Below are 24,549 nucleotides of genomic sequence, written 5' to 3'. Positions count from 1 at the left end.
CAAATCCTGGAGCCAGTGTTATGTTAGCATCCGGGCTAGTGCTAACACAACATGAGGCGTCCGGTCTGACCCGACAAAATTACAGGTGACAAAACTAGGCGGTCCATCGTGTTGCCATGGTAATGTGAAATATGTGAATCGCAGTCTTTTTACAGCAGTTACTTTGCAGGACAAATTGTTGCATATTAATGCCTTGAAACCAAGGGAGCAACCACGGACTGATCCTCAAATCCTGGAGCCTAAATCAGAAAAGAAAGTCGAGTGCTTGGTTGCACTTGAACCTCTTGAGACGTGCCACGCTAAAACCAGAGAAGAAGAAAGCCCCCCCCCCCCCCCCCGCCGTCTCCATATGTGTTAAGTGAGCTATGTGCTGTTGCTGGCTGATGAAACACACTGCAACACCTTCTCGGAACCCCTCCCGACGACTCCTCAATCCAATTCCCCTCAGCCAATCCCCTCCGCCGCAGCTCGCACGGCTACATCCACTTAGGAGCAAGTGTGGGAAGCCACCTCAGCCAATGGGAGCGCTCCGCCTCACGCTCGTCATCGCGCATTTACGACATCCGGCGTGGCGGGAGCTGATGTAACCCCGTGTGCTATAAAAAAAAAAAGCACACCACGAGGAAAAGCGACCCAAATGGGAGTTTGCACCTCTGGGCGTCAGTCAAACGTGATAGTGTTCAAAATGGGGGGGCAATGGTGAAGACATTTTGGCATGACGGCCGTTAGTTGTTCCCACGTGTTGCTGGTGGACAAAAAGGCGTCTGTAGTGCTTCGGCTTTGACAGGGCAGCTGCACAAAGTCACTTTCTCTTATAACGTTCACACTTGCTCACACGCACGCACACGCACACACACGCACGCACACGCGCGAGCGCTCACTTAGTGTCACCTCTCGCTCACTCACTGTGCCGAGAATTCAGTCAAAGTCATTGTCTTTTAAAAAAAAAAAAAAATCAGTCATGACAATAATGCAATATCGGAAAAATAAAAACAAATTACAGAATACGAAAATAACAGTTGGAATATGGAGGAACATGCACATATGTAACACGTATGTTACGCTTGACAAATAAACACATAACTTCACCTCAGTTACCACTGCGGAGAGAGCGGGATTATTTATACTGTGGTCACACTGACACACGCACACACACACACACACAGTCCTGCTTCCAGCTGCCCTGTGCTCTGGACTGCAGACAGAACATTCCATTCCTGACAATCATAAGTGTGTCTCAGCCTGTGTGTGTGTGTGTGTGTGTGTGTGTGTGTGTGTGTGTGTGTGTGTGTGTGTGTGTGTGTTCACCTTGTGTTGACGTATACACTAAAGAGGGATTTTGAGCTGGGCGATGGAATCCTGCTATACCTCATTCCCTTTATATTGGTGCCGTACACTCCCTAATCTCCTCCACAGTCGGTCTTAAAATCCAAATACGCTTTGCTTGCTAAAGCAACGGTGATACATTCACTGGTGAGTAAATGCAGTTGAAGTATTATTCATATTGGGGCCGTGCTCCATGATTTGGACTCTTATTTTACACAATTCAGAGCGAAAAGTGAAGCTCTTAAAATATAATCGTACGATGAATGAAAGAATGGCACACTTAATAAAATACAAAAATTGGCAGGAGCGGGAATATTACGGGAACAAGTTGAAATGGTACCCCACAAAAAAAATAAAATAAAATCATTAACCTTTGCAGAAAAAAAAGTATACTTAATATGACAAGATTTGATTTGCATAATAGGGTCACAAAGTCACCATTTTACAGGGATAAAGTAACAATATTATAAATATAACATGATAAGCGAAGAGCAGTCATAATATTACAAAAGAATTTGATTTTCTATCATTTGTGTGGTGTTCTTTTTGAATTTTTCCCCGACCATGCAAATGGCACGACATTCCCTTGTAGCTCTTCAAATTCTTTTCTTCCCCGTTTGATTGACAAAGCGTCTGCAAAGACTCCGCCTCTTCCTCCATGTGCTCATTGTGTAAGACCACATGGTCAGAGAAGTGTGTGTGTGCGCGCGCACGCGTGTGCGTGCGTGTGTGTTTACGGTTAGGTTTCCACCAGTGAGCGAGCCCAAGGTGGGGGAGTTGCCCGACCCAGCCCACCTCCGGCAGCCAATCGGAAGCGTCGCGGTTCGTCACGCGTCTTTAAGTTAGTGTGCTTTTGATGAGAGTTTCTTGGAAGAATGCGACTACGTGTGAGATCAGACCCAACACGCACGTGCCCACCGAGAAGTGGAAAGTCATGCGGAAAATATATAACGATATAACGTATGGAAATTGTTCGACTGCGCCAAGCAGCTGTTTGTGTGTTTATGTACAGTATAAGTGTGCGTGCGTGCGTGTGTGTGTGTGTGTGTGTGTGTGTGGAACAGTTTATTACAGTTTATGATATGGTGTGTTTACTCTGATTTGGGAGGACACGGGATACCACTACAAGATGTTTCAGGACACTCTGTCCTAGAGCATTCAGAGCCTCTGCACTTGCCAAGAACACATACACACACACACACACCAACTGATAGCAGAAACTCCCCAACAAAGACGCTTCCAGACCGAGCGAGCTGGGACATGCCCAACGGGAAGCATGAGGAGGAGTTGCTCTGACACGTTATGACCATTGGTCATAATTATGACGTTAATATGACCGAGGTGTCGAATACGCCGCACAAAGTAGCTTGAGTGACATTCACGGCGTTTGTAGGGTTTATTATGCAAGAAAAATACGTTGGAATATTGTGAGGAGAGTTGTATCGTAGCCACAAATGAATCGGAATATTAAGAGAACAAAAAGACGGGAAAATCGTAAGAAAAAAGTTGCAATATTACAAGACAAGATCAAATCCGAGAAAAAAAAAAGTCTAAAAAAACATGACGGATGATTTTACAACAAAACTAAGAATACGACATGAACAAAATTGGACTGTGGTCTATTGACGTGAATATAAAACTATAATATTACGATTAAAAAGTTACAACAATAACATCTTATTCTTGTGATGACCAGGAGAGCATTTTGCAGATCATCCAAATTATACCGATTAATCGGATTTAAAAAAATATTTTGCATCGTTAAACAACAATAATAATACAGATTGTGAGGAGCGGGTCTTATTTTCAACCACCATGAATGTGTGTGACTTTAAAAGGCGGGGCTTGGCCTGGTGAGTGACGTGGGTGTCAGCGAAATAGCTAGCTCAGGTTAGCCTGTCTCTGTGTTGATTGCTTGAATCTATCTTGTAGCCATAGCGAAGCCATCACGAATGCCTGAATACTTTTAGATGCGCTTTATAATGCGAAAAATACGGTACGCTAACTAAGTGGTCAAATAAAAATATTTCATCCCAACACAACAACATTAGTCGTTGGGGTTCACCGTGTCATTCTACTAACCTAGCTGGCGCAGATATTGCAAACACCGGCCAAAGTGGGATTTACTGTTCGGGCGCAAACGTAACTGCGCAGCTTGGCATAAACACACTTTAATTTTTTTTTTTTTTTAGACGAGGACAGATGGGGGAAAGACGACACCCTCGGCAGGGTGTCTACATGATTAAATACGTCTCTAGCGGCACTGATGTGTAGAAGGATGGAGTGGCGGCGGTCTCATGATTCATAGTTAGCCGGAATGGGAATGCCGCTATTCCTGTGGGGAGTCATGGAGCGAGAGATGAGGAATACGTGCGCTAGATGAGATTGCCATCCGCACCTCCTTACAAATCAACGCAGGAGCAAAGAGGGGAGGATTTCATTACGGATGATGTCAACAGTGAGAGAACGGTAAAAGTGCTGGCGGCGGTGGACATTTTATGACCGGCGTTACAGTGTCCTTGGTTAAGATAAGAAAATCGCTACCATGCAGTCTTCAGCCCATTTGTTATCTTAGTCGAGCAGAACCGACGAGAAGCTGAGAGCCTCGCCCAAGTGAATCATCACGTCGCCTTTTAAGTGTAACTAATGTCAGATTAAAAAAAAAAAAAAAACTAAAGCGAAAGTTACACGAGAAAATATTGATTGATATCTTCTTGCTAAATCAGTTTGCATCCTGTTCAACACTTTCAGTCAACGGGCTCACTATCGTTTTGATTTTGAGCATTCCTCGATACCAAAATTGAAAACCTCGAGACATTTCATGTGTTCCGCTTCGGAACTTGGTGCCAGTTGGCCGCGACACGATAGTTTAGTCGTACACGCGGAAATTATATATCATTAGCATCTTTTCTTTTAGACCACAAACGTTACGTCAGTACGGAGCCTCGCGACTTTAAGTGGTTTCACAGACAATTGTGCAACACAAAAACCTGAACAGAAGTGACCGCAATTGAACAGGAACAGGATCGTTAGCTGCTTAACTGTCTAGCGATAGCATCTTTGTTTCAAAAACATCTCCAGAGCATTTGGTCCGAGAATGTGTTTGGAGTTTCTGTGTTCGACAGCTTATAAATTGAGTTTTAGTTGCCATGTTGTAAAGCTAAACGAAAGGAGGCACCGACAGGAACGGTGAAGCTATCATGGGATTAATTTTTTATTTTTTTTTGTAAATTAGAACCAATCAGTCACAAAGGAAGTGAAGCCTGGGTTGTTTTAACACATGGAGCCTGCAGAGGGGGTGACTAAGGTTTATGGCCGTAACACTTAACACCATGCAGCACACTGTGGGTGTAGGCTTGTGTATCCATTTAGAACGGGGCTTTGCTTGTTCAGACAACTCTTAGGTTACCTCAGGACAGCGGTTCGTGGAAACCCAGTTTCGGGTTAAAAAAAAAAAAAAAAGTATCGCTCCGAGTCGCCGTGCAAGACAGGGTGCTGTTCTTCAGAAATCACAAATGGATTTTTTAGGATGTTCAGGTCAATTTTTAAATTTTTTTATTAAGATATTAAGAGTTTTTGGACATGGCGTCAAAACTGGTCCTAAGACAAACAAACGTTTACCCTGACCTCAACCCCAACAAACACCATTAGGGGAAATCACCACGGAGACTTTGAGACCTGTCTGCTCGTGTCTCCTCTGCGTTTAATTACTCAACGGCAGATTAGGGAAGATTCCGTGGAATATTACAAAAAGATGATTTTGGACTAGGTGGAACTACTAAATTGGACACGAAACTGTTGTGCGAATACATTCGAGTCTACTCATTTGCCATATAGGGCATACATGTTGCATGTATGGCGGCGCTTAGGCGCGCTCCCTTCTTCTGATCCCATGTTTTCACAACAACGGCCCTCTTGCTGGCTTTGTAGCCACATCCCGAGGCACGCACACGCAAGACTGTTTTGGAGTTTGGGGGGGGCGGGTTCTCTCAGAGTCACATTCTCGCGGCTGCCATCTTTTCAAGATCTTGCGTCGGTGTTGCCGACAATCACAGCGTAACACCGCATCGCTCTGGTCAAACACAGACAAGAGCTGCAAATCTTCTTGCTTGATTGGTTTGGAATTTGGGACGTGCTGTTTCCTGTTTGTATGCGGGTATCTGTGTGTGTGTGTGTTTGTGTGTGTGTGCGCACACATGTGCGATTGGTGCCGCAGAGAAGTTTGCATCTGGTCCAAATTAGCGCCGAGTCCCTGCTGGCATTTAGGGCTTGTTCTAATGATGCTAAAAACAGATACAGCACACACACACACACACGTATAAAAAGGACAACAACTCTTACCATATGTTCCACGATTCCCATTTCCAAGTTTTTTTTTCTACCGTCATTCAAGCTTGCGCAAGACTCATCCATACGTTCATTGTTAGGTGGAAGCAGGTGGTGAGGTAACCTGATGACCTTCTCCCCAGCAAAGCACTCCAGTTCCTCTTGGGGACCCCCCCCCCCCTCACCCCCCAAAGGCATTCCGAAGCCAGATGGGCTCCACAGTCCCTCCGCTCAACCTTTTGCGGCGTGAGCGGCCTCTTCGCCGATTCTCCAACGGGGAGAATCCAGATATCATAATGGGGGGAGCCTTAAGTCGCTATCTGAACCCCCCCCCCCCCCCCCACCTCCCCCTCCTCACCTTATCGTCATTCTTTTGCCCGTTACCACGACTGATAGGCGAGCGATGGGATCTAAATCAACCGGTCGCTTTATCTTTCTGCCCCCTGATAGCACGTCGACACTTCTGTCTGGCTCGGCCTCGATCTTACTCACTTGTCGACAATGACGGCAAGAAATATAGGCTGGGTCAACAACTAGACCGGATTATTTTCATCCATCCATCCAGCTGTTTAACCCCAACCGACTTGGAGCGAGAGGTGCCTAGGATCTGGACTACATGGAGACAAATATTGAAAAAGTCACCCCCCCCCACCTCATCCCGAACTTGAAAACCCAGACCCTGTGACAATCACACGCTACACCGAGACAACACTCCTCGCCCCAACCATCGCATCATCTGCAAATGGCACCGAACCAACCGGTAAAATCCTCTAACGCCATCTGACAGGGTGATGACGCATTCGCAATCGTTCAGGTGGGGGGGGGGGGGGGGTGATTGTCAGTTAAAAATAGGCGCTGTACGGAGACAACACTCCAATTATGGGACAACGTACAGCTTTTAATAAGCTTTCAAAAAGCCTCTCGAGACCCAGGGAGTCAATAAACGGCTTCATATTACGTGGCCGCTTTTTCTTTCGCTGTATTGTGTGTTTGACCAACTGTAGCTTTCTTGCCCGGTCCAGATTGTTTAAACCTGCCTGACCCGCTTGCCCCCATTTCAAACTGCAGGAAGGTGTGTGTGTGTGTGTGTGCACGTGCGTGTGTGCTGATGTCAGCACTTCCAAGTCTGACAACTCTCTTCCTCCTAGCTAAGCAGCAGAGTGCAAGTCAAGTTTTACCCCCCCATACAACATACTGTACACAGTCGTACAGTGGATCAGTGTCTCAAGTGTGTATACTTAAGCACACACCAAAAGGCCCTGCCTGGTGTCTTTTCTCCCAGCAACAGAGTGGCCCCTGCCTTACTTTCTGCTGGCTCCGCCCACCCGCCTTTCTGAAGGAGGCACATGACTTCCTGCTTGCAGGAAACGAAGGAAGCCTTCTCCCCCCCGCCCAATGTTTTTTCCTCTTCCTAGCTTAGCATAAACGCAGCGGGGCCTCGTTTACAAATAAATGCGGAGGAACGTTCGTACCGTGTGCGCAACTCTCATAAAAAATGTGTTGCCCTTATAGCCTCGGTGTTGATATCAATGTAGTTGCAATACATTGTGCATGTTTTTTTTTTTGTTTTCGATCCGATCCATTCGCATGACCTGAGGAGGTTCGAAAGCCGTTTGCAGAAATTTGCACAAATTCACGCGTGGTTATTAGCCGCCGTTGCGACTGAGCCTTAAAACGGTGTGACGCAGCCTGCGCTCGCTCGTTGTGAATCAAAGCTTTGTGTTCTTTAATAACCCGTAATTAAATCACTCCCTTTAAAATCCAGTTAAGCCAGTTCACTGTTCCGCGTGGGCACATGAGTGTCCAGTATTGAATAGTGTACATACTACACGCGCCATTGCGTGTGCATGACTCCATCACGCTGAGACGCAACTCATTATTACCATCCAAAAGCCGACGGTGACATTTTAGACATGCTCGGGTTGGCCATCGCATACTTAACCCTTTCACGGAAAGGCTGGTGAGGAAATTTTGTCAGGTTTAGGGGGTCACATTTTAACCATATATTCTTGTCAAGAAAATTGGAAGGTCAACTTTCCCCTTTAATGCACGACAGGGGTTTCGTATTGGCTTGCTTCTCCAATTGGCTGGGCGTTGTAGCCTAATCGTGTCAATTTTGAGTTCAAGTCGCCAGATTTTGCCAAAATATAATCAGAGGTGTCAAATCTCGTGTCCAGAAAAGTAAAAACCAAACCACAGTTTGGCTTTCGCCACAGGTGCTTCTACTCAACCGGCAGGCAGGTCAACGGGCTCTCGAGTATTCACTCTTTGAATACGCACCGATACCGCGTCACCGATACTCCAAAAATAATGAACACAGGACTCACCATGTCGGTTTGTTTCACTCTTGGTATGACCGTGATAATTAATTGCGGAATTCACTCGCCCCTTTCGTCTAGAAGCACGAGTTCAGAACACTTCAGAGAACTCCGAACACTATAAAAGGAGATGATTTATTATAGAAGTCCAAACTGGTTAAATATGCACAAGGCGCCTCCTTTGGACCTCGCAGCTTGAAGTGAACTTGAGCGGCATGGCAACGAAAATGGAATTTCATTAAAAAGCCCTCGCTGATGCTAGATTGCGATCAAGTATTTATTTTAGACCCAAGGACCAACCCAATCGCCAATTTAAGACACCTCATTTGGACCGGCGTGCATCAATCAGACTTTTACACCGTACCGGCGTGCTAAAACATGTTTTATTAGCCCTTCAGCGAGATTCACTTCTCCGTATTAAAAAAAAAATTTGACGTCGCTCCCCGCGCGACTGCACATATTTCAGCGCTCTCGAATATCTTCTGCTGCTTTATTTGCTAGCGTTAGCGACGGATATGATATATCACCATCGGGATATTTTGGCCCACTGCTCCTTTCAACCTGTACTTTTCACTCTCTCTCTCTCTTTTTTTCTCTTTTTGGGCTTCATTCAAAGTCACCTAACCGCACAAAAGTTGCGTGGTGACATCAGTTGGCAGCGGGCCAGAACTTTCTGCTCGCGAGCTCTTCGTTTTGTTGTTTTCGTGCCCGGCCCACTCGCCGCGAGCACCAATCGCTCAATTCTAACCCCCCCCCCCCCCCCCCCCTTTCTGTTTCGCTTTTCACCCACTTTCTTTCTCCGAGGCACTTCGGAGCTCCACTGGGCACACACACACACACACACACACACACACTCAGTGCAAGGTGACTGTGCAGCTTGACGGGTCCGGTGCCTTTGAAAGGAGAAATTTCTGGTAATCCTTTTGCCGCTTCTGTGCCAAGTCCTTGTAGAGCGGAGGGGAATTGGGGGGGGTTACGGGAGTGCAAAGAAAGCAGTTTTCTGCAGGCTATGCCTCTTGCTGAGGGTGGAAGCAAGAGGCTTCCAAATATTATCAAATGTTACTTTCAAACAAAATAGTTAATTTTATTTAGACGGTGTGGACAGAACAATTTGCCGCATCTCCGGTTGCGCTATGCGCGGCGCACACGTCACTCCACTCCGAGGCATTGTTCAATGTGCTGCGGCGCTGCCTTTTTGGTTAGCATCATCGTCGGCCCTCGTTGCTACAGAAACCGAACCAGTTTTGGAGCGCAATACGGTGTAAGTAACCCTCCTCGAGTGAGTCAGCCGCAACGACGGCGCGCCGGCGGCACGTGCGGTCGATGGGCTCACACAGTGTCTGCTGAAAATAACAGAAATAATGCAGACTCAAAAGTGGAAGCGGCGGCTTTACGTTAGCTCCGCTGTCTGGTTACGCGATGAATGAGTTGATGTGTTGCAACTTAAGTTCACAACGGCTCCTGTCTGGACGTTAGTGTGTGTGTGTGTGTGTGGGTGTGGGTGTTATGTGCACGATCATAAACCTCATGGTTAGTACACGATACAGTTCGATGCAATACAGCATGTGTGCAGCCAGTGTTTTACTTTATGTCCACAGTGTGAATGTTCTACTGTCTCCGAGCCACATTTGGCAAACACACTTTACTGCATGCTTGTGTTGAAGTAGAAGTATGGAGAATTACGTAAAAAAAAAAAAAAAAAAAAAGGTTAAAAAAGGACAAGTCAACTCCTTCAGTAAGTAAAAATAAAAATCTTTGGAAGTTGAAATAAAAAAAGTAACCAGCCTGTGTCAACAGAATCGAGTAAATTTTAGTAAAAAAATAAATAAAAATCTATAAGAGTCAGAAAATACACTGTAGCAAAGTACAAATACTTGTGTGTCAGAGTGTGTGTGTGGGTGCATGCATCGTTTGTTGTTGTCTCGTCATTTTTTTTCTTCCCCAGAATGCCCCGCAGTAGAAAGTCTGCTGTCCGTCTGGTGCTCTGTTCCTCACTAAGTGGGTCAGTGACTGGCTCAGTTGGTAGGTCGAGTTAGGCTAAAGTCACTCGCTGTATGTGTATGTGTGTGTGTTTGTGTGCGTGTGCGCACACATCGGTGGCGAGGGACGAATTGCCATCACGAGTTCAAATCTAGGGCAGAGGGAGAGCAAAAAGAAAGGAAACAAGCCAGACGAGCCTCTGTGTACTTGAGTGCAAGTGGGCAGGGCGACATCATCATCTCGCAGGATTTAAAAAAAAAAAAGGTGAGCAGGCCAGGCAGGGTTGCTGATAAAACTGCTGCGGGCGTACTTTTAATGTGAAGGATGCACACAGACAAGACTGCAGATGGCCCACCAAAGTAAAGTGTATTTACTTGCTCTGTCTGACGATTGTCTGGGTCGCTCTACTGCGGGCGACGCCTAGGGACCACCACTTACAGCGTGGGGGGTGTTTCAGGATTCATGTTTGAGTGTGGCGGAGGGTGGGGGGGGGGGGGGGTTGCAAAACGCAGTGAAAGAATTTAGGTTAGTGTGAATTATTCAGCGACAGCCAGCCTTCGCCTCGATTAAAAAAGCCGCAAGAGGATACGCGGCCGTCAGCATGACAGCGTTTTGGAAAGTGGCACATTGGGCCAGAGCGTACGTGCACGTGTGTGTACGTGCGCGCAGAGTCACAATCCGGCAGATTAAAGATTAAGATAAAGCACCAAACTGCGGCCGCCGCTGTCATTTATGTCGCATTGTCTTTATTGAACTCCTCTCTCATCACTTCTAACAAGTAGCGGGCACGCTGCGTGCTTGGTGTGCCAAACGCTGGTTCTGAAAATGCGCTAATATCTCAGTATCGAGGCGATACCGGCCTTGTTTCAAGATATCGGGTACTCCTGGAGGCTTCCGATACCAGCCACCGATACTTAAGGCAAAAAAATAAAATAAAAATCTGACACTGAGTATGTCCCCCTCGGTAATAGTTGCTGCCATACTGCTGAAGTAGTACCCAGAGTGAATACCCGCATTGGTATCTCAAATAGGCAACCAATCATCCGGTGCATCCTGGGATAGGAAAAGCTCACCCGCGATCTTTCTTTTTTTTTTTTTGGTTTCATTTTTTTCCTTGTTCTGTACATACTGTACTCTTGCACCGCTGAGTGCAACAGGTCTCCCCATGTCAAATCCTCCCCCCAGCCCACATCCCCTCGTCGACTTCACTTCCTCTTTTAACCTCCCCGCTTCACCCCCCCCCCCTCCCCTCCTCCGTTTTCTCGCCTCGAGCCTCTCTCTCTCTCGGGTTTCAAACTTGGAAGGTGGCCAATTAACACAAGAGCGCCGAGATGCTGGAGGAGGGGAGGGGAGACGGGAAGGCAAAAAGGGGGTGGGGGCATCGCTACACACTGACCTACATACACTTCCACCCAGCTGATTGAATCCCGCACCGAAGCCCACGGCCAATCGCGAGGCGAGTCGGAGCGCCGAGCAGCCAATGATGGCGGCGGCTGGCTGCGGAGCCACGGCGCTGTCTCCGTACAGTTTTGGGTAATTATACGGTGGGCCGGCGAGAAGAAGAAGTCGAGATAACCGAGGGGAGTCGCAGCGAATGAGAATGAGAGGGCGAGCGAGCAGCCAAGCGAGGCTCAGACGGACAAATATAGACGCTTGTTCCTCCGGCCTCCTCATCTTATGCTGTAACAAATGTAGACGGATGAACCCTCGTCCTAGAGACGGGATTGGTGGCCCGTATTTGACATTTCTCTTTTTTTATTTTTTTTTATTTTAGGCGCAGGCCAAAGAGGCTTTGCTAACTACACTGGCGCATCATTTGCTAGCCTGTTTATTTACTCAACTGCAGACTGACCAGGTTATGTATTTGGGGATGGACTGTATTGGCCGACATATTTGCTTTGTAATATATCATATATACAGTAAGTGTGTGTGTGTGTGTGTGTGTTGGGGGTGTGTTGGAAATAGTATTTATATGCTATAGTGCTAAAAGTATTTGCTCCGCATTGGGTTCAATATGACGAGACAAACTCATCCCAAAGTTGTTCTCTGGGTTGAGGTCAGGGCTCAGGACTCAAATCAGTCAACTACAGCCAAAGCGGGACTTGAAGGTCTTTCTGGACTTTGCTTTTTGCACTTTGTGCAAGTGGAAAAAAGGCCGGCTCGCGACTGTTCCCACAAAGCATGGAACCGTCAAAAATTCGGAACGTGTGAATACAAGTATTGTTTATGCTTCGGATTACCGTGTCCGAGAATCATTTTGACACCATCTCATGACAAAGCTGCAGTAGTACTCACGAAAAGACATAACGCGCACTTAGACACAGCTTTGGCGCCGGGCCGACATGGAAAGTTCTATCCGCAGCCAACTCGTTCTTGGCACGCCGAGTGAGCTCTTGCATAACAACCAAAATGTACACTCGCATCCAAAACAAATGTGTTGACACATAAATTGCATTTGATCCCACTCATGCCTTCGCCTTTGCCACGCTATGTTACCGTTTTGCTGCGGTGGCTAAAGAAATGATGGGGGTGGGGGAGAGGAAGTGCAAAAACAATACAAATGCCAAGAATAAGAGTGGGGGTGGCGCAAACGGGCAGCATGAGGCACACTAACCCATATTTACAGAGATGGAGGCTTTTGCAGAGCCCGCAACTGTACGCAGGCTCGGGGAAATGATGGCTTGCAGGGAGGAAGGCTGAATACTCAAAGTGGTCATGTGGCGCGAAAGAAAGGGAAAAGCCAACAAAAGCATTTCAAGTGTTAAACAACACTCATTGGCAGAAGTGGACTATATTTCCGCAACGTGAGTGTCGCGATGCCAAAATTCCCCTTCCGGGATTATAATTTGTGTAATTGTAATTTTTAAATTATTATTATTATATTTTTGCATGAAGTGGCCCTGAGAGTATTCTTAATAAAACTCGCCTTGTTTTAAAGTAACTGTTGGGATCCAATCGAATATCGTGTGGCCTACGTTGCATGTTCACGCACGCGCCAGGGTTAGGTGGATCTCGCTCACGCGCGCGCACGCACATAATACGCGCGCACGCAAATGCAAATGCAAATGCACTGTACATTAATCAGACTAAAAGCCTTTTCAAACCACACGGTGATGTCATCGCAAAGCGATAACTGAGGACAAGCGCGTCCTCGGGGGATCCGGCGATCCACAAAGGTCTGGCTCACACATCTGTGTCTCATAAACACACGGATACCTACACGCACGCTCGCACACGCGCTTACGCACACACACGCTTTCGAATGAGCAGCTTAGGCTATGGGAGGTGATGCAGCTTCATGAATAATGAACAGACACGGACTAAAGTGCTCGTATGAAAATGGATTCCTGCACAATATTGACCCTTTCCTTTTTTTTTTTTTATTACGTGGCCCTTTGCACAGTACTTTGCGACTTTGGTTTGATGTGGATTTTGTACGACGTGAAAAGAGACAAAAGTCCTCGACTAATTGGGACAAGCCTAATAAAGGCGTGGAAAGCACTTTGTAAAATTCTCACGCATCACCTTTGGGTGACCGTGAACTACAGTCATCCATAAACCGGTCTTGTGTGCGTGTGTGTGTGTGTGTGTGCGTGTGTGTGTGTGTGTCAGAAAGCTGAAAAGAACAAAAACAAAGAAAAGAGAACACACTATTCATTGCATTGCGTGTTTATTGTGTGGTCAGCAGCAGTCAGCAGAACCTTTTCTTTCTACGCAACCGCTTTCTTGCCGATCTTTCTTATCTACTTTTGCTTGAAGTTATTATTTTTCTTCCAAGAATGCCTTTAAGTCACAAAGAGCGTGTCAGAACTTGACACTTTGCAAACCAACAGGCTCACCGCGATCGACCTTAACGGTAATCAGCAAAGTTTTGAGATGACCTTTGCTCGGAATTTAAATCGCAAGTTTCCAAGGAGGCTTTGCATTTTTTTTGTTTTTTTTTAGAACGAGCTGCGTTTGCTAAAACGCACCTTTCATGCTGACGCGCATCCAAGTGGAAGGCATACAGCAACCCCCTTTAATTAGAGTCTGCTAAATCCAAACACGGCAGCTTGGCAAAATGTGTGCGTACTTGACCCCGGTGGACAGATGGCAAAAAAATCAAACATTTTTGAGAGTTTTACCTCTTCCGTCCACTTTCAACACAACTGATTAAAATACCTTTTTGAAGTATTTCTACCAGCCCGTCATCACTTTCTTGTTTCAGTTCCTCAAATAATGCTGCAGTGTGCCCGCTTCAAGCTGTTTATGTATCACTGGCAACGTTGTACATTTAAACAGCTAAATCGCCTCATTTTGTCGAACAAATGTCTGCTAGCTTGATGCTGCACAGCGCGACGCTACATTGAAGGCACGCGTAAAGGAAGACATTTTTTTACTTTGTGACATTCGATCGTATGCGGCAACTCTGTAGAGCGGGTGGGGGCGGGGGGGGGGGGTGTCAAACTCATTTTTGTCATGGGCCATATTTTAATTACTGTTTCCCTTGGAGGGCCGTGATGACTGAAACCATATAAAGAAGTCAAGAATAATGTTTTACTCCACTTTTGTTGAAGTTAATGTCATATGTCATGACGGGTTTGGTTTTCCAAGAAAATGCAGATGAGAATTGGCAATTTTGGTAGAGATTTTAGCGAGCTTCGCGGAAGTTCACATGTTCGATTTGCTTTTATGGGCCACATAAAATAAGGTGGCGGGCCGGATCTGGCCCCCGGGCCTTGAGTTTGACAAAAACAATAACCCAGCCCCACCAAAAAAAACGAAAAAACAAAACAAAACATGAATCGTGATATAGCGCCTGAATACTGAATACTCATTTATGATTTTTTTTTTTGGTTTTGTTAAGTGACCAGCAGAGAAAGTTGAGTGTAGGAGAGGATAGGAAGGAGTGTTAAAGTCAGAAACTGGACAACAACAGCTGAGGCCAAGGGCTTTCCCCTGCATTAGCCCCGCCACCCCAACACCCCCCCCCCAACCCCGCCCCCTCCCACCTTCCCGCACACACCACACAAATTCGCCTACGTATTCATAGCAGGCACAAAGCCTCCACTGTAGAAGGGCCCCTTCACACACAAAAGCCTTGAGCCACTGACATGAGATGTGTGTTTGAGACTATTTCTCTATGCATGCACACTGGCTGAATACATGTGATGTGTTTATGCGCATATTCCCCATTCTGCCCCCCCCCCCCCCTCCCTCCCACCCACCCCGAAGCATTTTGAGATGCTCCGGATCTCGCGGGGTCAATGTCTGCGAGAATGGGTTCCTCTCTTCAGCAACCGAGTGAGTGACGGGCAGATGGCGAGGTGGGTCGCCGTGGGAATGCAGGGATGAGCTTCACGCAGAGAGGCATCACACTTGCATGCACCTCCAATGCCCTCAAACGCACACACACACACACACATGCACAAATGCTATTAATATACCCTCCAATCTGTGTGTAGAATAGAGCCGTGTGGATGGCTAAATGTGCCCGGAGGCTTTGGAGGGATTTCATGCTCTCATAAGCAACACATAGTAACACACCGCTGGCCATGCTCCCTGCCCCGGCTAGCCACATTAGGCCAGAAAAGACAAGTTGAGGGATTGAGGGGGGGGAGGAAGGACAGAAAGATGAGCAAAGGTGGGGGAGAGATATGCGGATTCACAAATGCGGAGTGCTTTCGAACTACTTACAAAACTCCTTCATGAGCGCCCGCGGAACGCTTATCCAGCAGTTTGACCACGTGGATGTAAAAACTATGCTTAAAAGTCATTCATGCACACGCTACCCTTTTTTTTTTTTTTTTTTTTTTTTTTTTGCGACCATGTAATCCAGTTTTCCGTTTATCGTCTTAATTCAGATTCCTTCCCATTTACTTTTACTCATCTAGCAAGCATCCGTATTTTCGTCATACCGGAACTTCAACTACTTCCTGCCTCTGTGTCTAAGAATCATGGGAAATGTAGTTCGACTAGCCGACTGGGCCAGTCAGACTGAACACGAGCTGAGCGTTTCTAGCGCTGCTTTTGTAATGTGTACCATGAGGTACACGAGCTTCCAATAGCTGCTGGGACTGAGCAAAAACAGGTTAGATCATGCATCTATCTAATGCTCCAAAAGAACGTGATACTGAACTTGCTATTTGCACATAAGTTTTTGGTCATGTAGTCTTTTTGTAGACTTAGTACAGGTGGTTTTGCCAATCGCCATGTGATACTGATCGGATTAAGAGGTTTTGACTTTGTGTCAGATTTCTGAAGTAGGCGCTTAGCAACCCACGGGCGAAATGATTGACAGTTTAACTTCTTCCCGCAAACAGCACTCGAAAACATCCATCCGGTTTGAGGTGCTGACCCGTCACCTTGCTGATGGTCGACGGCGCATCGTCTATGTTTTAAACCGTGGCGGCAAATGCAACACTCTCCTGTTGAATTCAACCAGAGGCGGCTGAGACGGTTTGCGGGCGACTGATTTTTCTCCGGCGTTTCCCTCGGGGAGGGGGTTGGGGGGGGGGGGAGGTTAGTCTTCGAGTTTTACCACTCGAAGTAAGACGCGCCCTGGAATCAAATTTCACCCACCCCCGCACTCTCAAAGAGATGGGCCGATTGGCAGGAAGATTCGGTCGGCCATCGAACAAAGCGGTCCGATCGTCAAAGGAAAGACCACGTCACGTCACTTATTGCGCCGTCAGCAAACACGCAAGGACACGCTTATTAGATCGACCGCCTTGTATACTGTAGCTCCTCTTATCAACCTTGCCAAGCACCGACACCCACGACCCCTCTGCCACCCCCCCCCCACCCCCCCACAGCCACACACACTCTTCCATAAAAGCAAGGTGTGTAAACAAAGGTCTGCCTCGGCACCATAAACCATAACCGTTAAGATGAGAAATGAAAACGGTGGCCCATCTCCCGCCTCTCCAAATGGCTTACGATACATTTTCTTTGGATGACAAGTGGCGTAAATATTGCGACATAGTGGATTGTTATCTGTGAAGATACATTACACACATCGATACCCCCCGCACCCCCCCCCCCCGCATCGGATTGATAAAATCGCCGTATTTTGGAGAAATATGGCGCTAATTGTTTCGAGCATGTGTGATCACTTAGTTCATTGAGCCACCCTCTTGTTTTTCAATGCGCTTTAGAAGTATCGGGATTTTTGGATTGGATCTGGTCAGCCGCTCTCTGATCATCTGATCACTCTCTGGCGTGGACTAATTCAACCGGATGAAATCAGTGCTGGTCTTTCCGCAGAATGTGTCGCAAATAACGTGCTCCCACTTGAATACTAGCACACTGGCGAGTGTATTACCTCAGGTCATAGCCACAAATGAATCCATGAGCTAGCATGGAAGCGGATGAAACTGTGGGTGGGTCGTGTTTGGTTTAGCTGCGTCAAATACCCGAACCGGGTTTCAACGACATTCGCCGACGACGTTGCCGAGTGAACGCATTCAGTCGTAGTTGTAAAAGTAAGTAGCCTTTGGACTTGACTGTACTGTTGAGTCGCTGAACAAAGACTTACTTCATGCTACAGTGCAGCACGTTGCCCCCCTCCCTCCATAATGTACTGTATGTGGTCACACTTGTCAAGGCCCGAGCCGTAGTTGCGACTTCAAAAAGGAGTGGGATTAGCGCTTGTTGGGGGCTAGCGTGCGCATTTGTGTGTACGTGTGTGGGGACTACCAACAAGCTCTGCAGTCGACCATTGTGGGAACTAATTATCCTTCTCGGCCCAAAAGATCATTCCCCTGTTTTAATGACGCGTGGAGGATGCGGAACATTTGAGGCCGGCGTGTATACAACAAGAGCTGTTGTCGTTCCTGCGACAGACAGGCAACGCATGATACGGACATGTTGACCTCTGGACATTTTTCGCTGTGTCTGTGGAGAGGGCTGGACATGCGGTTTTTGCAGGCGCGGTGCAACCAACCGCCTTTGCGCTGTTGTTCGATAGCTACAGTTAGAAACTCTCAAGTCCTCCATCCGTTTTCGGTCCTGCTTATCCCATTCGGAGTTAGAACAAGCTCGGCTCTTATCGCGGCTGAAGGTGGACTACACGTCACGGGTCAGGCAGGTAAAGCACCGCATCGGTGACTTGCTAAGAATTATATACTGTATATATTTTTTAATCCAGAGCGAACCCCGTTCCAGACCTAGCCGCAATCGATGAAAATCCACAAAACAAAGTCTTCGTATAATTTTCTTGTATTTGGAGAACCCCCCCACCAACAAGTAGATGCTAATATTTGGATCATGCAGCTAAAATATGCAGAGTAGGGCTGTATGAAGACATACACACGCATAGGAACAGACACGTAAGCAAACACACACGCAGAGCTGGATTAGCTCAATTTAGCGGGCCACCAAAACAGTTAATCCCGCATTAATTCGCTGCCATCAATCTGGACTAGAAGCATAACTGAGAAGGAATGCACAACTGGATTTAAGCCGCCCCCTCTTTCGTTTTCGCATCCAGTACTCCCCTCCGCCCATCGAACCCCTCCACCCCTTTGCTGACACAGAAAGCTTGGCCGTCGTCGATTAATTGTTAATCAGGACGAGCAGCTCGGCCCGCCTTTACCGACTCAGGGGTGCCACGTTGTCTTGGCGAAGTAATTGAACGAGACGGGCTCTGGAGAAAAACAAATTAAAGTTTTAAAGCCCCAAAATTGCAGTTTGCGCTTATTTTATACTGGAGTGTGGAGCCACTTTTGCACCGCCCATCTAAAGTGGCGTTTTTCTAACTCGATGGCCTCTGATTAGGTCCTGCAAAAACTCAAATTGAACCAAGATTTTTTTTTTAACCTTTTCGGCTCGGGGGTTGAACATCTTCAATAATTATCCTCACGTGAGAAGCTGTGTAAACGCATACTTTGGTGTGTACTGTCTCACAGCTCCACTGGCATCAGGCATCATTTTGCCTTCAAGGCAGTGTAAAAGCGTCTGGGGGGGCGGGTGGGGTGACATCCAGCGTGCGCCTCTGTTATCAGCTCTCGCAAATTGCAAGCGCCCTCCCAACCTGCTTGACAAGCAATGAGATGCTATGGAGATGAGCAACACCCAACCCATCCTAGCATGTACAAGTACACTGCGTTAATGCGTGCTCACAAACCCCCAAAAATAAATTTAAAAAATAATTAAAATGTTGGGCAGTTCGACAAAATATTTTAAAATTTTGCTGTTGTGAAAATTGTGAGAAGAGCCAAGACGTTAGCGGAACTAATTGTCCCTTGTATGGTCCCCAAACTTTAAGGTATTGTTTTGGAGTGTACAATTTGCTTGCTTTGTTGTTCCAACTTAAAAAACTCTTTAGCCAAAAAAAACGAACAAAAAAAACAAAACTAGTTGTGTCATGCGTGTAGTTGCTGCGTTTATTTTTGTTTTGTACAACGGCACGTAGACAGCATCGGTGTAACGTGAATTTCCAGTCGGGCTGGTATTTGGTAGTCATTTTTCATCCATTCTAATGATCTCGAATTGTGGTAAAAAAAATTAAATTAAAAATCAAAGTCTTCAGTTCCAGCCTAAAACCGTCAATTGCGTTTGGCCGTAATGGTGGAGGCCTTGCGCGGTGCAAGAAAATGGGCACAGCTGATGGCTCGAGTTCGAGAAATGTAAACAGATATGAGATCGGTGGCCGCAAAGTAAACATGCATCGCTTATCTCGTTGGATATCTCAGTACTTTCGAGAGCAAAACCTACGAAAAAGTACAGTATGTCAACATCGGGGGGAGGGGGCGGGCTTTTGCGGAGCTCGCCATAAAGGGGCATGCAAATATAAATTCCTTTTCAGGACATTAAATGCAATTATAAGTAGCTGAGACTGTATGTTTACTCTCAAACTCAACATAAACAAAAAGAAAAACAAAAACAAACAAATTGCTGCCGTAAGAATTACCCGCTATCTTACTAATCTAGAAATGGAGAACGGCATTAACATGCTAACGATTAGCAGCGATTATCGCGGTTTTACTTAAAGCAACGGCTATTTGAACGCTAACAGCATATTACTGAAAATCTGAGACAGTGCGGGTATATTTTTCATCTCTCCGCGCATCTGCGACAAAGTAAATATACAGATCGTATTTTCACGGCACTGTCGGTCATGGCATGCTGTCCGTAACCTCGAAACCTCAAATGTCACGCGCATAACCCGCTGTAACGTGAGCTTACTCTGTTACCCGGTCGTAGTTTTCCATCACTCTTACGGTATTGGTTCGGCACGCATGGAACCCGGGCTGCCCAATGATACTCGAAATAGAACCTTGCCAGCGCCGCTTGACAAGAGTCAATAGCAAGTGGAGACATGTTTTGCAACAAACCGTTTGGCTCCAATTGACTTTTTCTCACAAGTTCAGCTATGCGCCTTGCTTCAATTACCGGGCCGATACGTTACCGACACGCATCGACCGTGGAAAAGAGATCAGCGTAATCTGCCGGCGAACCAAACTGCTGAGCCGCTTGTTTCGAGCAGGAGAGGCCTGCTTTGACAGCAAGTTCCGTTCGAAACTCACCGACTCAACAGGGCCCCGAACTGCTTTACATACCGCAAGATGCTTTGGCTTTAATTTGCACGTAATGAGTGGCAAATGCAATTAGGAGGAGCGGTTGGTTTAGCTTGTCGGAGTAACCAATGATTGCACAATCTCAACGTTATTTATCGCACGTGACAATTTGATGTTTCGGTACAGATTTTAGCAAGGATCATGCAAGTTGACACACATGAGTTGCTTATGAGGGTGATATAAAGTGACATGGCGGGCCCCATCTGGCCCCCCGGGGCCTAGTGTTTGACACCCGTGTTGTAGAGGCATGTGACTGAAAGAGGTGTGGCCTAGTAAATGGCTTGTTGGTGGGTCGACGTGTGAGTGTAAGCTGTGGCTGACAGCAGCTCCTGCAAGAGTGTGTCCGTTGTGTTTATGTCCTTTACTGTTTTACCGGCGTACACCAAACGACCGAAAAGCGCTTTAGCAAGTGTGGCTCTCCTTTCCCACATGCGAGGGAGGACATTACAGTAAGGTATAGTGGACCTGGCCGGTACATGAATTGTAAAAAACCATCAATAATTGATGTCCATTGAAATGCATTGTATTAATTTTTTAATCCCCCAAATAAACTTTAGAATTTTTTAATAAACGTTCTATATGGGTTCTCTGGAAAAAATGAGGGTGGAGATCGCCCTGATGAGGACCAGAGCTCTAGAAAATGGATGAATGGAAGTAGTAGATACACCCGGTAAATGGTGGGAACTGTCAAATCTCCGACTCAATCGTTCATGAGCACCCCGAAAGGGTTTTGAAGCGCGGCGGCAAGCTCGGCAGCTTGTTTAGCTTGCCTCCACCCTATTTTATATCCAGACAAACGAGGACGCGAGCAGGAAACTAATGAGGGACAGAGGTTGGAGGGCGGGAAAGTGAAGACAGACGCTGCAAAAAATATATAATAATAACATGCGCCTTTCAGCCAAGAACAGCTCTTAAAAATTAATACGGCATTCTAAATTCCTCCTGAGCGTGTTGAATAATTGAGAGGCGCGTTTGAATAGAGAACTGGTCGTGCTTGGAGCTGGGGCGGTCAACGACAGCTGAGCTTCTTTTTTTTATTTTTTATTATTTGTTTTGCTTTCACCGGGATCGTTTCGTTCCAATTACATGATCATTTTTCAACATTCCGTGTCTGAACTTTGCCTGGAGGACTTGACAGGATCTTGCGTGGAAAAGGGAAGCTCAAAGGGAATTTGAAATGAAAGGGACTGGTTGGACAGCCTCCGTCGATGCTAATTCTTGGTTGCATCCGTCCACTCATTTGCTCGCTACCGCTTATCCTCATTAGGTGAAAGGTAGCGAGTACACCCTGGACCAGTACCACCCCCAAAATATACACGGCTTACGAGTACTACCATAATGTGCAACAAGCAAAGCGAAATACAACCGAACTGCACTTAGTCAGTACACAACCCATCAGTGCATTTTTTTGGGCTGCCATGATCATTTCTGTACATCCCAACCAAAACGACAACGGCGCACCACAACGTTAATGTCCTCCCCACATGCGTGTCGCGTTTCTATTGATCGCTTCGGTTTGTTGAGCAAATGGACGGAGAGCAGCGGCGATATCGATATTTTTGTTCCCCCCCCCCCCCCCCCCCCAAGTGCATTTCTACTCTGGCCCGTCGCGTCGAGTAATTACCACAGCCCAGAAAACACGGAGGTAAATTCAAGCTAATCGCCCAGAAGTGTGAATGCATGAATTAAGTCCCAACGACAAGGCGAGCTTCTCTTGTTGAAAGAACTGCGCCCATTGATTGGAAATGGAACCAGAACAGAGCCTGGAGGCCGACTGCGCTGGGTGACACTATTCAGACATTTGGGAGGGGTGCCTGGAGCTGGTGGGTTCCCATAACCCTCCACACACACACACACACACACACACACACACACACACACACACACACACACACACACACACACACACACACACACACACACACACACACACACTCACAAAGCACTCCATTGGGAATCACAGCCAGAGGGCAGTTGTATTACACCATTTTGGGAGCAAAGCTTGTTAATTTCCCTTGACTCGGCGAGCCACTAAACCTCCCCTCTCGTTGTTGCCTTCTTGCGTAGGGTACCGTCGTTTTGGCACCGTGCCCGCCCAATTGTGTTCCGAGCAAGAGGCGGGGAGGAGTGTGAATATTTCGTTCTAGTACTTAAGTCCATTTAGCAGGTTATGAGTACTTGATGTGCGTATTGACTTCTCTGGTAATGTTTTACTTTTGCTCCCTACGTTTTGAAAACAGATGAAGTGGTCCCTGGAGATCGTATTTCAAATTTTCTTCACTCTCCATCTGGCCCATACACGCTCTTTTATGAAAAACTAAATAAAACACACGGTAACCTTTCAAATGATTTAGCGCCACTGTACAAAATGAATGAATAATTCACAAACACTGATCTCATTGGTCCTAATTTTTTTTTTTTAAATCCCATCCCACTCACACTACATTCATGGGCAGGCTTATCAAAGGAGCTTTGTCCAGCCTCTCACTCTGTTTGGAAAAAAAAAAAACAGAAAATCAACAGCATAGTGAGAAACACTTTCCTGAAATATTGATGCTCAACTGGGCCTGTTTAGTCGCCCACAAAGCTATCGTTTGGTTCTATGAATGACAACTGGGAGATACACACATTAATATTACCTTCTGCCATTTAATGGAAGAGCATTTCACTCTTCTGCTTGTCACTATACATCGCTGGGGTAGACAGATTAATAACTCACAATTTTGAGACCAATTAAGTGAAATTGGATTTTTTTTAAGTGAAATTGGATATTTTTTTAATTATTAAAAAAAAATTTTTTTTTGCGGTTTATTTCCCCACCTCACAGATAACAAGAAGCGATACCGCCACAGTGTAGCGCCGACTAGTGGCGAGGAGGACACGCGCAACCCGACGTCAGAAGCCGGCGGAGTGGTTGCATAAGGTGATCAGATCTTCCCTCGCCTTATTTGTGCTTGTCTTGACCTGGTTTTGCCGAGGTTAATGGTTCACCAGCAAGAGATATGAAGTGACGTAAGTGGGAACCTGAGAGTGAAACCCGGAGGGATTACTTGGATTTGCTCAGCAAATCTCCTCAACAAAAGGGTGCCCTTGGCCGCGTGAAACTGCGAGCGTTCTCCAACCTGACTGTACGCCGTGAAACTTTCCGGCGGGGTTCTCAAACTCCTCCATGGTTTTTTTTCGATGTTTCTCTCCTCCAACACATTTACTTCAAATGAGCTCGCTCATGAATTGATTCTTTGAATCGGGTGTGGCGAAGGAGGGAAACATCCAAAACATGCAGGAAAGGGGACCAGAGTTTGAGACCCCTGCTTGAGAGTGAGGAGGGGGGGGAGGGTGGGGGGGCTTCTGTAAAACACTCACTCGATATTTAGTTCAAAGACGTTCTCAATGTGTTTAAGGGCCGTCCTAAACAAAATTCATCGTTGCTCATTATGTGAGGCACACACATAAAACGATCCTCTTCATCCGCAGGGGGGGGGGGGGGGGGGGGCTCTCACCTTTTATAAAAAAAAAAAATGTTTTTAGGTGATAAAAATGACGATGTGTTGATGTTTTGGTAGCGGTGAAGAGTTTCTGGTAAGAGGACTAAAAAAAGACTGTTGAGATTTATGGACCGATCAGGCTTAACACCCCACTCCGACCCTCACCCTCACAGCCTGGCCCTCATGCCCGTTTTGCCAGATAACATGGCATAACTTGAGAAGCCTTAATTGGAACGGTCAAAGGTGTGGAGCGACTTCACTTTTGATAAGTCAAGGCCATCTTGAATTTTGGGGCATTCTGGGTCAATGGTTTTTGGGAGTAACCAGTTCTGGGGGGAAATCCAGACTCTCATTGTCAAAGAGGCCGACTTTAGAAGATATTTGTTGCAATGCCCCTCGCTTGTGGGCAAGGCGAGTCAAAGTCACCGATGCACTTTCGGCCATTTTATTGAATGCAAATCGTGCAAAATGAGAACACTGCTTACACGCAGACGAGGCGACAGGTCGATTCCGCGACTCCGCCTCGACGTTTACAGCTTGAAGTCGACTTAAATG

At 46.5% G+C, this 24,549-nt stretch overlaps 1 protein-coding gene and 1 long non-coding RNA gene across 2 annotated transcripts in view; one reads left to right on the top strand and one right to left on the bottom strand.

Annotated features, from left to right (window-relative positions):
• LOC147187711 (forkhead box protein O3-like) overlaps window positions 1–24,549 on the bottom strand; it is a 35,218-nt gene that overhangs the window by 7,759 nt on the left and 2,910 nt on the right. The window lies entirely within an intron of this gene.
• Window positions 23,347–24,549, top strand: part of LOC147187710 (uncharacterized) — a 25,970-nt gene continuing 24,767 nt past the window's right edge. The window contains exon 1 of the long non-coding RNA XR_015097576.1: window positions 23,347–23,432. This is a non-coding gene — a long non-coding RNA (uncharacterized LOC147187710). The remainder of the gene's footprint in view (window positions 23,433–24,549) is intronic.

Source organism: Hippocampus guttulatus, chromosome 20, assembly GCF_054856545.1.
Source record: "Hippocampus guttulatus isolate MCC_2025c chromosome 20, RoL_Hgut_1.0, whole genome shotgun sequence".
Classification (NCBI taxonomy): domain Eukaryota; kingdom Metazoa; phylum Chordata; class Actinopteri; order Syngnathiformes; family Syngnathidae; genus Hippocampus; species Hippocampus guttulatus.
This window is presented reverse-complemented; position numbering and strand designations above follow the sequence as displayed.